We start from the raw sequence: 11,926 nt of genomic DNA on the forward strand, positions 1-11,926 counted from the left end.
AACATCCTCCCGCTTCCTCGCACGGGGAGTTCGACTATTCAGAGACGGAGAGCAGTGAAATATGGGTCAGTGGGACGGAGAGCGTGGAGAAATGGAGGCGCAAAAGATGAAACGAGCAAGAGGGTACCTGTCGCGTAAAAGCTGAGAGTCAAAAACGGCACCAGTGAAATATGGGTCAGTGCTACTTTGCTCTGAAACGAATCAAAGATGTCTTCGCTAATCTTATCGGTGTTGGTTCTAAAATAATATGACAAGGGAAGTGAATCTCGCAAAAAAAAATTTTTTTTAGTCCAGCACTTCCAACTATTGGGTTCTGTCTAAAAACGATTACGGCGAAAAAATTCGTCGACTTTGATGGCGGAAAACCATGAAAATTGCCATTCTGTTCACTGAAGTCGGCGTGTAAACCATTTAGACGACCTCCGGAGCACGTCTAAATTTAGTCGCCAGTTTTGGTGGTACAAGCGTGTAGTCGCCACCCGTGCATACCGTGTATCTCGGGGTTGGCGGCACTCGCTGTTTGCACGCCGCCTAAACGTTTAGACGTCACTCATGCATAACTCCCCTGGGGCCAGTTTCATAAGATGGCAGTGAACCGACTGACAGTCGATCGACTGCCCAGTCGATAGACTGTGGTTGATCGCCGGGTCACCGAAAAGCGCGTTTCATGAGCGAATCACCGTCACCCGCGGACAACTGCAGTCGACCGACTGTACAGTAATCCGAATGGCCAAGTCGAGGGCTAAATTTAGCAACATTACCACTTCCGTTGGCTCATTCGCACGTGGAAATGGCCGATTTCAAAGAAAAAACTAGTCTCGGCCCGCTCAAAATAACAATGACCGAGACTTTTAGTAATTCCTTCGCGTGACGTCGAACCCTCTTACGCCATAATGTGACGTTTTCAAGACATAACCCTGACTTGTCTCCTGGATTACTGCGTCATGATAGATACATTTCGAAGAACAATCACAAGGTTTGGCTCCCAATCCAAAAAAGTGTGAACATTCTGCCATTGACTGTGCGGATAATTACATTTTCTTTCGGTTTACCGCAGTAAGCCGAACACAGTGTTGGGGGGGAGAGCATCACCGTGTCCGGCCGACTTCCGGTGAGACGACCCGCAGTCGGCCCAGAGATACTGTAGCAAGGGGATCGCCAACTCTGCGCGCGCCGCTACATAATACTGCTTGCGGGGTCTCGCACAGCGCCAAATAACGCGAAGTGTGCCCAGCTTACTTCCGGTGAAGCAGAAATGGATGGACCTCTGCTCGATATTATATCTAGAATTGTTCAGGTTGGTTGTTATTTTTATCCTCCTAGTGGTTAAAATCGAAGTTAACAATGGTAATATATATCTTAAGTGGATGCATTGTTTGTTCTTCAGCATTCGAGATGGTAGTGAAACGCGGAATTTCGAGTTTTAATCGCCACAGAAAAACGTAAACACTGAATCGGTGAATGCGAGCGATCGACATCGTTTTCGAAGCTAGACTACTGGGTATTTCTCTGTGTTGCTCCCAGTGATGAATTCGAAGTTAATACTAGAAATAAGTATTTCTAATGAACCCGATCAAACCGTTTGTTTACTTTAGCATAAGAAATGGTATTACGCTGATTTTTTTTTAGATCTAATCGCCACATGAAAACGTAAAACATTTGAAAGATCGACATCGGGTTTGGAGTCCCTTGCACTGGGTATATGTCTCGGGTCTACTCTTAAAAAATATTGAATAAAATCATAAGAATGACATTGTCTGTTTCTAAAAGGTATTCCTGATTCCATTTGAAGTTGAAGCTGTTGATCGATTATGCGATTGATTTATCTTCAGGAATCCTAACAAGATGACAGGCCTGAACCAAGACCAAAGGAACAACACTAGTAAGTGTGTGTGCGTCTGCATGCGCGTGTGTGTATGAGAGAGAGAGCATTAATGAAGCATACGAATGTGAGAATTCAGTGTGGCAACCTTAGTTGTTAATATAAAATATTAGAAAATGAATGCGGATTTAAGTTTAATATTCAATTTGAAGAAGCTTTCAGATGTTTATCAAGTATTTCATTGATTTTGTGATTTTGTCTTCAGGATCCCACACAAGAAAATGTCCCGCTGGAATCCAGGCCAAAGACCACAGGAATAACTCAAGTGTGTGTGTTTGTTTGTGTTACATTTACAAAGAGAGAGAGAGAGAGAGAGAGAGAGAGAGAGAGAGAGAGAGAGAGAGAGAGAAAGAGAGAGAGAGAGAGAGAGAGTTTAACATGCACACTAATCGATTTCATGCATACTTGCAAGCATTCATCATTTCATGCAGCATCAACAAGTGAGAATTCTGTCTGGCAACTTTAATTGTGAAATCTAGAGTTCCAACACTAAAGGCTATCCTTTCGAACATCTTCAAGTGTGAAGTAGTTGACTCTCAGGACTTCTGGTGGGGCTTGGCACCAAACCTGTAATTATAAAAATGCAACAGTGATGAGTGAATCTAGCGGAAAAGGAAGACCTTGATTCAAGAACCGTAAACTACCTTGTATACGCCCAGTATCGAGTAAACGCCCACCCCCTAGTTTTCGTCAAATTATGCGCACAGGGTACGGTGCCTAGTAAACGCCCACCCCCTATTTTTTTATCATTACATGGGTGCAACTCTGCCGGCTACACGCCGGCAACCGGTTTTTGGTTTCATTGGCTGCCGGCAGTGCCGGTTTTTGAAAAGTTGACGAGCATAATAATGATTCATGAATCACTAAGACTAGTAAGAGAGCACAAATTTTAGGATGAATAGTATGGTTTACTTTGTATGTTTTTGTTCCAGGAGAGGGGTTTTTTTGCATTTTAAATACTAAAAAAGCTTCAGCTTATGGGGGGCGAAGACTCCCAGACCCCCCCAACGGGGCGCTGCCCCTGGACCCCAACTTTTGCAGGTTTTTGGAATTGTCCAGGTTGCACCCATGTCATTAGACTTAGAGTAAGGTGAAATTAAAAATATTATTAAGTGTTCTGTTGTTGTTTTTCAGAAATTGAAAATATTTCGCGCGCGCTGCAAAGATCTCAGTGTGACAAGATGCCGCAAATGATTTCCTACACATTGGAGTTTAAACTCTCAGCGCTAGAGCAACTGGATAACAATGGAAGTGTTTCACAAATAGCACGTGAGTCAGTTAGTACCATGATAAGCAGAAGAGACCTTGACATGTGCACTTTTAAATGCAACACCTACTCGCCCTTGAATGTTGGTATGTGTTAAAATGGGGGTATGAATTTTAGCTCAATTGGTAAAGCACTAGACTTTGGTGTCCAAATTAAAGTATGGGTTCAAATTCAGGGTGGTCACCATTTTGTGCAGAATTTGGTTTCGCTTACAATTACATATATATATATATTATATATCTGACGGGCGCAGTGGCATGGTGGTAAGACGTCGGCCTCCTGGGTAGATCCAGCGACAACATTCGCAATCACAGTGTTGGCTTGTTTCATAGTATGATTGTGTGAAGTGGTTGTCTCCCTTGGGTTGTTAGCACAAACAAATTCAGAACATAAATGGATTTATGGGAAACCATAAATATAATTTATGTGAAGGAATGGTTGGCAAGAGTAGTGAACTGTTGAGGAATTCTCGTTTCGTACCCAATCCGAAAATTTCATACCATCGTTTAAATACCCATAAGGCAATGCTTTCTTCCACCTACAACATGTCAACAAGAAAGAACGCGTCCACTCAGTCCGCAAAGTTTTCCACCTCAACCCCGCCTGCCACCCAATTTCTTGAATTGTTGCTACTGTCAGGTGGCCGGTTCTGCAAATTGAGTGCAAGGTACATTTGGTGGCTTGCATTTGGTCTGCAGATAAGGCTAGTTACAATATCGCAAGATTGTTTTTCAATTGATATGTTAATAACACATAAGGTTCTGCCGATACTGACAACAATGTATATAATAATGCTTTTGTGGATAACAATTATGGGCATGATAACCTTTCTACAAATTGACTGTAAGGGCACATTTGGTGGCTTACAATAGGTCTGTAGATGGTGCAACGTATTACCATGGAAGGGAATGCCCATTGTTCATTTTTGTTACTGCTATGTGCTGTCTAAAAACAATGCACATGTTGGGTTTTGGGTTGTTTGTTTGTTTTGCGATACCTAGTAAGGCGCACGATAACATTATACAAATTCACTGTAAGGGTACATTTGGTGGCTTACAGTGGGTCTGTAAACAGGGCAAGTGAGGGCCAATAAAAGTGTTTACAAACTTTTTTCCTGCTGTACATACAATTTGAGGGCGTTTTACCGCCAGTGATGTAAAAAGAGGGGAAACTTGGTCCCCAGTGTGTAAAACAAATTTCAATGATGGTGATGTAAATAATGTTGCATTAACCTGTAAAACAAATTTCAATGATTGTGATGTAAATAATGTTGCATTTAACCTGCTGCCAGGTGACTGTAAGGCAGCTAGTATTTATTGTGAGAAGGCCGGTGTGATATAATAAGGGAGGCAATTGTCCATCTAGTCGACCGGATACTCTCACAATTTCGGGTACTTTATAATAACATGTTGCCTCGGATGAGATGAAAAACCGAGGTCCCTTCGTGTACACTACATTGGGGTGTGCACGTTAAAGATCCCACGATTGACAAAAGGGTCTTTCCTGGCAAAATTGCATAGGCATAAATAAAAATGTCCACCTAAATACGTGTGACTTGGAATAATAGGCCGTGAAAAGTAGGATATGCGCTGAAATGGCTGCGATCTGCTGGCCGATGTGAATGCGTGATGTATTGTGTAAAAAATTCCATCTCACACGGCATAAATAAATCCCTGCGCCTTGAATATGTGCGCGATATAAATTGCATACAATAAAAAATTTTTAAAAAATAAATCCCTGCGCTTAGAACTGTACCCACGGAATACGCGCGATATAAGCCTCATATTGATTGATTGATTGATGATGATTATGTATCCAAACAATTTGGTGCTAAACAGTATGCATTTTTGATTGATGATATGTATAAATACGTTGGTTTTCTCAAAAATGCAGTCGCTGGGTAGATCCAGCGACAACATTCGCAATCACAGTGTTGGCTTGTTTCATAGTATGATTGTGTGAAGTGGTTGTCTCCCTTGGGTTGTTAGCACAAACAAATTCAGAACATAAATGGATTTATGGGAAACCATAAAGGTAAGTTGTTGTCACAAATATGTCGACCCAACGGTCTTTTAAGTGCACAGCCACAGACAAGTAAATCAGCCAAGCTAAGTTCTTGTTGTTTATTGTTTGACTCTGCATATAACCGTTGGGTCAACATATGTAACGTAAAATTGTCAATAACAACGTTCCAACAACTTTCCCTTCTTGTTTTTTTAAGTCAAATACTTATTTTTTTTGGTAGTAATAAATTCATAATATCATCCAAACTGTTGATAAATGATAGAAATAGAATCGTGACTGAGCTACAGAACACCTGTAACAACAACATGGTTGTCTTGTAGCTGTAAAACTGCACTCCTGCAAAATAGGTATGTAATTGTAGACTGACGGGCGCAATGGCTTGGTGGAAAGACACCGGCCTCCAAAGCAGAGGGTTGTGGGTTCAAATCCAGGCAGCGCCTGGTGATTTCAGGTGGATATTTTCCCGATCAACTTATGTGCAGCCCTGCTAGTGCCTTATCCCCCTTCGTGTGTACACGCAAGCACAAGACCAAGTGCGCACCAAAAAGATCCTGTAATCTATACAGAGTTCGGTGGGTAATAATAGAAACACGAAAATGCCCAGGATGCTTCCTCCGAAAGTGGCGTATGGCTCTCTAAATGGCGGGGTAAAAACGGTCATACACGTAAAATGTTTAGCCCACAAACGCAGAAGAAGTAATTGTAGACTGTGTACACAGAAAACAAAGTCAAACACATGACAGTGGAACCCCTTTTTTAGACCTGATTTCTCTATTTAGATTCTTTTCAGACAGGAGAGGATGTCTAATACTTAATAGGAAATCTGACATACTGGGGGTTCTTTAAAAGAGGGGTCCACTGTATGTACAATTAAACCATACACTTACGGGTAGTTTCCGAAGCTGTGGTTGTGGCGTTTCAACAGATTTGACTGGCATACACAGTGTTGGCAAACAAACTTCCAGGTGTGAGTCTCATGTGGCCCTTGGGAGCTGTAAAGAGGCAAACAAGAAAAAATAAATTTTGATTTTATTCACTTATTGATCGATTTGAAAGCTATTGTAGTTGGTACACATCATAAGAATTAAGATGAAATCATGACACACACAAATCTTAAATTATCATAATTATTACTATCACTATGACAATTATGATGTAGTATACTGCAATTCATTATCACGTGTAAAGCTATGATATCTTTTTTTCTGTGTAATGTTGCACAATCAGTATGCCTCGCGTTGTGTTCAAATCCATAGGTGCTAACTAGTATTACTAGTAACACTACTGGCTGACCTTGGTATTTATAGGAAACCCAGTGTTTTTTAGTGTGCTAGATCGTTACCCTACTAACGTGGTGTGTGATTTAGATTAAGGTGAGCAGACGCAGAAGTCAGAACATGTAATCTTGAACTTTGCTAAAGCCTCAGTTTAGCATTGTAAATTCATCACATTCACAGTCAAGTAGCATATTTTACTTATTTTTGATGCGAGTCCCTGTACTTAAAGAATATTTGTCGTGAATATAATTGATAGATTGAGCTCCAAACTTAAGCAAATTAAAGTCATTTAGACATTTAATCGACAAAAATGATGAGAGAATGCATACGTGCAAAATTGGAGGCTTAAATGCCACTAAATAAAAATAGTGAGCAATGAATTTACAATGCTAAAGTTCAAGATTATAAAGCAATTCGCTCATGCTCTTACAATGATATCAACATAGTTACATTAACTCGTTGGAAACAGTTACATGGTAATGGTTTTATTTGAGCAAGAACTTGTTCAGCACTGCTCTTAATCCTGCACAGCTGACCTCTTTCATATGTACTCTCCAAAGTCTGCACTCAGTGACCGCTGCTGGCTGGCTGGCAGCGAAGTATGGGGGTGGGGGTAACAAGGGGCAGGTGGGGTTGACCTAGTGCCTGCAACTCTGGGCTAGTATTAGTTATATTAGTACTGCTTGCCAGCTACTGCATCACATTGACATTGCCAGTGTTAGGTTACTCACATAGAAATTCGGGCTGATTTCTCAGTCTTCCTTCGGAAAGCAGTACGACGCTAAGCGCTAAACATACTCTGCAAACCATTGCGCATTCAAAAACATCTGATATCTGATATATACTCACTTGTGTGGAAGCAAGATTGCAGAAAGTGTCGGGAACAAATGTTGGCAGTGTCTGGGTTGAACCCTTTCGACCGATCTTTTGCAAAAGTTGACTTCTCCACTCATCGTTCACACCTTTCTTAGGCACTTTGAAGAAAGATAGTCCACGATTGATGGTCCGTTTAGCTGGACAATTCACAAGTGCACAATTTGAGCCCATGGTGAGCGCGGTCTGCTTTATCCAAATTTCCAAAAACGTATCCGAATCTCCGCTGCAGAGAAACGAGCACGTTGTGCGTCTGTATTATCTCTGAACCGGAAGTGGCTTTGGCACATGAGGACGCGATTGCGCGAAACGGGACCTTTGTTGCGCAGACTGTGTCTCGGCGATCCCCTTGCTACAGATCTCTGGTCGGCCGACTGAAATTTTGTTCGTGAAACCCGATAACGTCGGATTACTGTGGTTCTCTCGGACAAGTGCAGTTGGTCGACTGTGTTTTTGGCTTATGAACTTGCCCCTGGGCCCAGTTTCATAAGCCAGAAACACAGTCGACCAACTGCAGTATGTATAACCCGACTATTCAGTATCAAAACACTGTTTATATTTGTGTAGGTTGTAGTCATCACAACTAATCGCATTTTGCCTTTTGTTTCAGAAAGGAGGATAAGCTACAACAAGATCGACGCTATGTCAGACATGCCTCAGCCACATGACGACTTCCGAATTTAGATCCACTCGGCATGGTGACAAGTCTTGATGAAAAGTATAAGACTGAGGACAGCAGTGGAAAAAGTGGCCACATGGCAGGTACTTATTGCTTTGTGTCTGCAGTGCAAGCTGATGGTAGATTTCCAAATGAACACAGTACCCGCAGATCTACTGCTGATTTACGACGGGCAAGCTACAATCCAGGGCAGAGAAAACTGCAGCATTGTAATCCAACTCTTCATTTGTTTCCATATCTTTAACTCTTAGTCGTATGACAATTCCAAGAATATATTATCTTGATACACAAGCTCTAGGGTAGGTTAATGATTGTAGTTAAGCTTTGCCATGATAATTATACTGATGCAGTTTAAAAGTGTGTATGTGTGTGTGTGTGTGTGTGTGTGTGTGCGTGTGTGTATGTGTGTGTGTGTGTGTGTGTGTGTGTGAGGATTGCACAAGATCTCCTTCAGGGACAACTACACCAACAACAAATACACAGTCATTTTATCTGTTTGCCTTCTTCTGAAAATTATACATGGAGTAGATATGATGCGTTAGTTTTAACTGTGTGTGTGTGTGTGTGTGTGTGTGTGTGTGTGTGTGTGTGTGTGTGCGTGTGACGGAGTGATTCAGTTTGTGTTACTTTTTGTCTATTTCTTACGGGAGCCTTGAAGGCTTCGCCTCTTGTTCTTTTTAGGCTAAAACCAACAGCATCTCAGGAGCATCTTCAACATCATACATGTGGATGTTAGTTTCGTAATTTATTGGGTAAAGCGTGGTTGGTTGTACCACGGGATTGGTTTTTGAACATTTCGAAACAGTCGTTGCGACTCCACGATCTCTGCTGATCTCTGCGATGCACAAGAACGAAATAAAACGAACTACAACGACCTCGGCGATTTTTTCCACGAATCCCAAATCGTTCTAGTTTGTCGTCAAAATTCGTCACAGTGGGACCTAGTCTTTACCTAACTGTTTGACAATATGTATTGTATCGTATTGTATCGTTTCGTTTCGTATCGTATCGAATTAATTGTATCGTGTCGTTTCGTATCGTGTCGTGTCGTGTCGTATCGTAACGTGTCGTGTCGTATCGTGTCGTATCGTAACATGTCGTGTCGTGTCGTGCCGTGTCGTGTCGTGCCGTGTCGTGTCGTATCGTAACGTCTCGTGTACTGTGTTACATTATTTTGCGCTCGGCTACTTACATGTGAGGAAATCTGGTTTCCGTGGATTGCAGCCCGATGCGGATCCCATGACCATCTGACAACAGCCAAGCCATCTGCTGAAGCAAGGAGAGGTGATACCAATGGTTGACTGTGGGGAAGGAAGCAAGCGTTGTTCCTTTTTGTTGGCACAATGTCTGCGCCTGGTTCCACGTATTACCGCGTGGCATTATGTGCAACATGTAGCACTTGTCATCAATTTGTAGGCCTCCTGGTTGTGTGATAATAGACGTGATCTTATCTTTCTTACTCCTGGACATAATTGCTGGGTTTATATCGACAAGGACCTAGCTCGACAGAGAGAGAGAGAGAGAGAGAGAGAGAGAGAGAGAGAGAGAGAGAGAGAGAGAGAGAGAGAGGGGGAGGGAGGAAGATGAGAGACACACACCCACACACACGCACACACACACACACACACACACACATATACACACACACACACACACACACACACACACACACGTGTGCACCACAGTCGTCGTTGTCATCATTATCATCATCATCATCATCATCATCATCACTATCATCCTCATCAACATCGCCGTCGTCGTCTTCCTCCTCATCGTCGTCGTCGTCAGCATCATCATTATTATCATCATCATCATCCATCACCATTATCATCATCATCATCATTGTTCACCTTGTTGACACGTTGTGTCGGGACACCACATCTCATCCTCCCCTCCAGCACACTCCACCGTCTGGTTGCACTCAAAGTGGGGGAGGAAGTTGGACGCGTAGGGCACAGAACAGTTCCACAGACCACTGGGGAGTCTCTCTGGTGCTGATTCCCGCTGCAACAGACGATGTTCGCATATTACTCTGTCACGATGTCCAAGCGGTGTGACAGAGTTAGGGCCCCAGAATGTTAAAGCCGACTTGTAAAACGTTTGCGGATTATTTGTTTCGAATTTGTAATTGTGTTCAGTATAAAAGACGATGTTTGGGGATAACTGTCAGGATTGTGAGGCGGATCTTCACGCTGCTGACGGCGGCTTTGACATTCTGTGGCGCTAGCTCTGTCAGGATTGTGAGGCGGATCTTCACGCTGCTGACGGCGGCTTTGACATTCTGTGGCGCTAGCTCTGTCAGGATTGTGAGGCGGATCTTCACGCTGCTGACGGCGGCTTTGACATTCTGTGGCGCTAGCTCTGCCGAACCGCTTGGAAATCCTGACTGACTTATTTCCGGAAACGTCTTTTATACTGAACAAAATTACAAATTCGAAACAAATAATCCGCAAACGTTTAGAAATTAACAGACTCTTAAAAGACCGACTTTTGTCAATATTTGCGAATCAGCTTTCAAGTTTGAAGGTAAGTTGACATTTCTTTCATTCATATTTTTCATCCTCTCCTGTTTCCATGTTTGTGTGTGTCTGTTCAACTTGTATTTTCTTCACTTCAAAGACTTGTATGTTAAAATATGTGACAGTTTTGTTTTGTGTTTCCAATTTGTTCCATAAACTTGTCTTTACTGTTGTGTGAGTCTTGGAGAATTCACAGCTATTGTGAATTACGAGACACATCACAATCAGACCTGACAAGCTGTCATTCAAGTAATCCGAAGAAAAAAAACCACACAACCAGTCATTGGTACCAAAATATGGATGGTTCTGAAAAGAGTTTTCTACGATGTTTTTAGATGATTAGACATTTCTAACTTGCGCAAGGTGAAACTGAAAGTTATGGAAAGGGTCTGTCCTTTGAGAATTTCAAATCGTCATTCTAAATTTTGTCATCGTTACATGAGATCTAAAAATACCCCATGCAGTTTTCTTTACGTAAATTCAACTGTCCTTTGGCATATCAAATTAAAATGTGTACACAGGTTAGCTCAAATGTATAACGGCGCGGGGTGGGCAGTCTGTCACCCGGTAAAAGATAACGGTTGTTGTTCGTTGAACACGGAAAACCGTTGACTGTTGCACAGATTACATACAGTGGAATAAAAAGTCCGTTCTTTTAAGCAATGTTTCTTATAAGCGGTATTGTAAGTAGGTTCGACTGTAATTTGTTGTGCTGGAAATATTGCCCAAAAAATCCAGTGTGGAACTTTTATCTTCAACGCAGCACTTGGGTTTAGTGTTCCTTTCATTTCTTATGATCTCAATGTTTTTCTTGAAAATATCAGATAAATCATTGTTTGATCAAAGGATTCTCGCATTAAGAGAAACAACCTAACTGGCATCTGTTAAATATGGTTTGAACAAGGACGATAAATTACCTTGTGGAAAGAGAACAGCACCCTGGCACCTGTGAAAAAGTTCCCAGCCTCCAAATCGTCGAACCTGACGTTGAATTCTGTGACGTCATGCTGTAGTTTTACGTCAGGAAAAAAGTAGTGGGGACCATACGAAGTGTATGAGTAGGTCATAGAGTTGTTCCTCATTCTTAACTCGATCCTGTTACCGTCAGACCGCCTCGAGGTACTCAAGAAAGTATAAACTATGCTAATCAAGGTCACGTGATCTGGAGGAACCGAGATTATGGCCGTGTCGTCAATTTCCAGAGGAGAAGGTAGTTTGTCGTAAGGATGCCAGCCCGGCGACTGGACGTAACCTAAGGGGTTTTATGCAAAAACGAGGTGATTATAAACATAAACAGAGGAGAAAGAATTCATCGTTGACTAAGAAATATCAAAGACACACTCGTTCGCGTGAAGACAGTTGGACTCCCCATCTCAGGTCTGGCGAGGGTTTTACACGGGGTAT

At 42.2% G+C, this 11,926-nt stretch overlaps 2 long non-coding RNA genes across 2 annotated transcripts; one reads left to right on the plus strand and one right to left on the minus strand.

Moving 5' to 3' along the window:
• The first annotated feature begins 1,134 nt into the window (after positions 1–1,134).
• LOC138963273 (uncharacterized) lies at positions 1,135–3,783 on the plus strand. The gene is made up of 4 exons (XR_011454763.1): positions 1,135–1,297; positions 1,833–1,882; positions 2,088–2,147; positions 3,017–3,783. It is a non-coding gene; the product is annotated as an uncharacterized lncRNA (long non-coding RNA).
• On the minus strand, positions 2,253–7,688 carry LOC138963272 (uncharacterized). The gene is made up of 3 exons (XR_011454762.1): positions 7,301–7,688; positions 6,062–6,166; positions 2,253–2,449 (listed from the first exon to the last, which is right to left on the minus strand). It is a non-coding gene; the product is annotated as an uncharacterized lncRNA (long non-coding RNA).
• Positions 7,689–11,926: the final 4,238 nt, after the last annotated feature.

Source organism: Littorina saxatilis, linkage group LG3 (assembly GCF_037325665.1).
Source record: "Littorina saxatilis isolate snail1 linkage group LG3, US_GU_Lsax_2.0, whole genome shotgun sequence".
In the NCBI taxonomy this organism is placed as follows: domain Eukaryota; kingdom Metazoa; phylum Mollusca; class Gastropoda; order Littorinimorpha; family Littorinidae; genus Littorina; species Littorina saxatilis.